Genomic DNA, 6,000 nt, shown 5'->3' with positions numbered 1-6,000 from the left:
TTTCTTGAGGACTTCTGTGGAATTCTATCAATGGTTATGTTGTTTCTTATTCTAACAGATTTGAACTGTTTTCCCTTATAATTTCCAGATTCTTTTTTTTTTTTTTGATCTAGGCTTTCTGGTAGTCTGATGATTTGTAGATTCTCTCCATTGGATCTATTTTCCAGGTCATTCTTTTTCCTCTAAAATGTACTTTACATTTTCTTCAATTTTTTCAGCCTTTTTATTTTGTTTGTTGGAATCTTGTTGTCTTGTAGATTCACTAGTTCTATTTGTTCAATTCTAATTTTTAGGGTGTTATTTTTGTCAATTACATTTTGTTTTTCCTTTTTAAAATTGTTTAATTCTCTGGTCATTTTTTTCATAAATTTTCCTGCATGACTTTACTTCTTTTTTCAATTTATCTTCTTTCTCTCTTATTTGGTTTATAAATTCTTTTTTAAGCTCTTCAATGTGCTTTTGTCTTTGAGTCCAATTTATAGACTGCTTTGATAATTCCCCTGTGAGTGATTTTCCACTTATTTCTTCTTCAGGCATGGTATTGTTATCATCGTTGTCTATAAAGTATTTTTCTATAGTGAGCACTCATTTACCTTTTTGCTCATCTTTTTTGTTTTAACTCTCCTTCTGGAGTATATGGAGTAGATTCAAGCTTTTTTTTTTTTTTTTTTTTTTTTTTTTTTTTTTTTTGGGACTGGAGTTTGATTCCTGACTTGTTGCTGGCTAAGATGTTGCCTATGCAGTCCAGACCTTGCCTCTGCAGAGGTTTGTTTTCTCCTTTATATCTAGGTTCCAATTTAGCAATGATTTGTTCCAGACCTGTTCCTATCTTTTCCCCCAGTGTTCCTAGTGTTCAGACTGTCTGCGGTTGGCATCCTCCCTGCTGGCTTTCTACCTAGCTACCTGGACCTCTGTTGTTATCAAGCTGTCAGGACCTGGATTGCATTGTGGCTAAAAGCCTCCTATGACTTTTCTCCCTCTCCTGCCTCCTGGGCCTTACTTCCCCTTTCCTCCCCCAAAAACTTCTTCGAGTCCTTTCTTTTTCTTGGTGGGATCTGTAGCTTGAATGTCAGAAATTGAAGCTTCATATATCACTGGTAGGGAAAAGCCCTGGGAGCATGTTAGCTTAACACTGCCATCTTGACTCTGTCCCAGAAGTTGGTATCTGAGATCTTAATGTTTGAGAGCACATGAGAAAGCCAGGGCACTGATGTATAGTTGGTGGGATTGTGAACTGATCCAAACTTTCTAGAGAGCAATTTGAAATTATCTCCAAAGTGCAATAAAAATAACTGTCTATATCTGTAGCCTTACCTGTGCCTTAAGACCCCTTATAACCCTCAGTACAACAAAATCAGAAAAGAAAGGGGAACATAAATATTGATAAACAGGGTAAGATATTTAGGTAATTATACTTCCCAGTGCTGAACTATTCTGGTAGACAGAGATCTTAGCTGGACTTTCTTGTTCTCCCTCCTTACAATCCAATCAACTCTGATTCTTAAGGGTCAGCTAAGAAATATCCACTCAAAACCCTGACATAGCTCTAATTTTTAAGTAGCCTTCAAATAACCTCAAAATAGAGAACATGCTATTGTCTTTCTCAGGGTTATTAGTAACAGCTGCTCTCTTCATGCTTTGCTTGTCCATTGACTTGAAATCCTGACTAACAATAGTCTATATCATTTCTACTTTTGATCGTACACTTTTCATGGGTTTCATATGATTCAGAAATGGAAAGTTCTTTGAAATATTATTTTAATGGTATTTGAGGGTCAGAATAAGAATTAGGCAAGTCCTGTTTTCATTCACACCCTAAAATGGTCACTACCAAGAGCATATATAGATGAGAAAACTAAAGACCCAAAGTATATTGAGCTAGTGAGTTATAGATCAAGGGTTTGTGCTTCTCCTATATTTATAAATAAAATACTATTTCCATCATGTGATATTTCTTTTTATTTTATTGTCATTCATTGTGTGTTTTTTGGCCTGTAATTCATTCACTAAAATGACATGGATATTAAAGTTAGAGAATGTTATGTCCTTTATAGCATGTTGAGTTTTTCCTGTATCTCTATGACAATAATTGTCTCCTAGGTCATAAACTGTCAGATTTTCTTAATAGAAGTACTTTATATACCTCAGTTTTATGGTTTTAGATATAGAGCTGAAATTGTATAGATAGAGACTTGGAACTGAAAAAAAGATTAATTAGAATATTTCATTTTACAGAAGTAAGTGAAAAAGAGAATTTAAATGACATCCCCAGGATCACACTATTGAGTATTTGAAGTGGGATTTAAATCCAAATCTTTCTGACTACAAGTTAAGCATTCAGTACTCACATCATGATGCCTTCAAATGAAAGAGTGAGATAATAGTTTTAAAAGAATAGGAAGATATCACAGAATGCTATGCCTAGAATTAGGAAGATCATTTTCTAGAGTTCCAATCTGATCTCAGACACTTACTGACTGTATGACACTGGTTAAGTCTTTTAACTCTCTTTGACTCAGCTCATCATTTGCCATTTCCTATATCTTTCCCAAGAAAATTCCACGTGGGTTTGCCAAGAGGTGATATCATTGAAACAATTAAACACCAATTAATAGAAAGTAAAGCCTTTTTAAGAGTATGAATTATACATACTGTAAATCGTGAGTCATCAGTAAATACGTGTATAGTGATTATTGACATAAAGAGTAGTGAGAAAACTGAACATATATATCACAAATCACAATCTGCTTTTAAATAAATTTGGTTTGGGGAATGAATTTTTCACTATTCTCTATTATTCACAGATTATTTTTCTCTCAACTAATTGTAGGAGGGTTTGAGAATTGGCTATATTTCTACACAAAGTTGTACTGTGGGATCACAAGAAGAGACAAATGTCCCATATCATGAATTGTTGGTGCTTAAAGGGTGCTTTAGTTCACATGCTTAGAACTGAATTCAGATGAACTAGGAGGTCACCTAGTACAACCCCTTTATTTTATAGAAGACTAAACAGAGGTAAAAATAACACAGAAGTTGTAAGTAAGAAAGGCAGGATTTGAACCTAGATTCTCCAATTCCAGAGTTAGTACTCTTTCTACAATGTTACAATCATTTAACCCAATTCCCTGATCTTAAAGATAAGGCAACCATTGCCCCAAAAGTGAAAAAAAATTGACTTCTGATAAGTGGCAGAGTTGTGACAAGCACTTATATCCCTTAACTTCTCCATTGTATGTAAATCTTATTTTAATATATTCATGCCATCCCCCCCAAAATATAAATTCCTTTTGGATGAAGGATTACTTCATTGGTGTCTCTTTTTATTCAGTACCCAGCATAGGACTTTTTAGATTTTGTTTGTCTCTCCACCTTTGCTTTGGCCATTCCCTATGCCTAGTACATTTAGTCTTCAATTCGTACCTCAGAAGCCATTGTTTTTCTTTAAGACTTAAAGCATCACTTTCTTTATAGAGCCAATTCTGAAACCTCTAACTACAAATATTCTGCCTTTCAAAATCACATTGTATTTATTTATTATTATTATTCTTTACATAATTATATAATATGACAATATAAACTTCTGGATGGCAGGAAGTATTTCTTTTTTGTCCTTGTATTCCTATTATAGCTTAAAACAGCATTTAAATATTGTATTGGCTAATTTTATTGACTAATTGACTAATTGACTAATTGTATGACTAATTCTAATCCAGAATTCTTTCCTTTATGCCACAATAGTACTTGACCACTTTATGGAAGTTTTCATGGTAACAGAACTTTAAAATGGTTCTTATTCCCATGGCAAATTCACTTAAATTGAGGATAAGGGACCAGGTTGCAGGAATGAGGGAACTCTGACAATAGGTAAAAATTCCACTAGGAAAGGAATCAGGTCATTCCCAGACAGTTTGGCTTTCATCTCTTTAAAAGTTTCAGATGGGAGGGTTAGGTGGCACAGTGTATAAAGCACCAGCCCTGGAGTCAGGAGTACATGAATTCAAATCCGGCCTCAGATATTTAATAATTGCCTAGCTGTGTGGCCTTGGGCAAGCCACTTAACCCCATTGCCTTGCAAAAAAACTAAAAAAAGTTTCAGATGGTGAGGAAGAATACTGGGGATAGCAAGACTATTGTGATGAGACCAGATAGCTGACAACATGGGGACAATTGCTTTAGAAAGTAGTTTTGGCCATGTAGAGGATTCTACAGCATGGCACTATATAGGATAGAAGTAATCATGAGGAGGAGGTGTGTATTACTCAGGAGGTATTTCACCATCTTGAATATTAGCATATGGAACAAAACACATTTTACTTTGTACTTAGTATAAATTTTCATAAATTTATAAATTTCTAAGTAATTAGGGTAAAGTATGTTCAGTTAACTAGGTAATCAATACTTACTATATGTCCACAGAATTTAGGAGCTGATTCTTTTGATATTTGCACTTAGAGAACTTAGTTTCTTCTGAACATGTTGAAATTTCTAAAGGCTTAAAATGAAGGGTAAAATAGGAGTAATTTATAATTCATTTTCTCATTCTCTGCATTTACAAACATAGATAAGGACAATTCTCTGTTGATGTAATGCATGACCTCATGGCTGGTGTGACCTTAGAAAACCAGGGAAAGGGGAAGAAGGAAAATAAAACACACAGATATTTCTCTGAACTGAAAAAATATAGAATGAGATATCCTAGTCCAAGTAGCCTTTCATGGAAGGATAAGAACCAATTGTAAACAAAGGAAGTTTCCTCCAGTGTGACCTTGACCCGTGAATGCCAAGAAATGGATTGTTCATTTAAATGAAATTCATTTTGCTGTCATATTAGCTACGCTTGAAAGTTTTATATTGAGCTGAGATGCTCAGGGACATGCTGTCCCTGGAATGGTGAACAAACTAATCCAGACAAATACTGTGGTTTTGGTACAGACCAAAATAGGAAATTTAGTCTAAATGAAGTGTAGTTGTACCCATGGAGAGAGATTTATAGAATCTTACAATTGAGAGGAACTTAAGGGCCCATATAGACCAAACTATATCAGAATCTGCAATCTCCTCTAGTGGAATACACATAGAATTGTAATCGAGTCTCTGCCTGTAAACCTCCAGGGACAAGTAACTCACTCTTCGTTCAGGCAACTCATTCAATTTTTGATTATTGTTTAGAAGTTTCAGTCTCATATTTTACATTTTTGGTTACCCATCTGGGATTTTCTTGGCAAAGATAATGGAGTGGCTTGCCATTTCCTTTTCCATGAGGAATTGAGGCAAATAGGGTCAAGTGACTTGCCCCAGATCACACATATAGTAGTAAGTGTCTGAGGCCAAATTTGAATTCAGGAAGATGAGTCTTTCTGATTCCAGCCCCGGCATTATATTTAGTGTGCTACCAAGCTGCCCACAAATTAGAAGAATCTTCATCTTGAACGAAAATGTGCCTTGCTATAGCTCTTCCCATTGGGCTTAATTTTACCTAATTGAATCTCTAAAGAAAGTTTCCTCAGGTGTAAAATGGGAGCAACAATCCAGATACCTCACAGGGCTGTTGTGAGGATCTATTTTTTCATTTTTTTTCAACTATATATGTATTTATGTTCATGTTGTCTCCCTGATTAGAAATTTCTTAATTGCAGGGATTATTGCATTTTTGTCTTTGCATTCCCATCACCTTATACATTTAAACATTTAATATTTGTTATTTGATGTGATCTGATGACTTCAGTTTCCTTATTTTAAAAGTGAAAGTTTGATTAAAAAGATCTCTAAGGTCATGTCACAACCCAGAATCTTTAGTTCACTATTCTGAATAAAAAAAAACCCTAGAAAATACCACAAATTTCATTTAGCCATATTACAACTTTATTAAACCTTCAGAAATGTGGAATGTTTGTGGCAAGTGAAAGGTGAATGTCTTTTGGAAATTAACCTGATGTAATGGTGCAGTATTATCTGAATGGTCTTGTAAATCTTGTAAAATCTTGTAAAAAAATGTGT

This window comes from Macrotis lagotis, chromosome 4, assembly GCF_037893015.1.
Source record: "Macrotis lagotis isolate mMagLag1 chromosome 4, bilby.v1.9.chrom.fasta, whole genome shotgun sequence".
NCBI classification, from domain to species: Eukaryota; Metazoa; Chordata; class Mammalia; order Peramelemorphia; family Peramelidae; genus Macrotis; species Macrotis lagotis.
Note: the sequence above shows the minus strand (reverse complement) of the source record.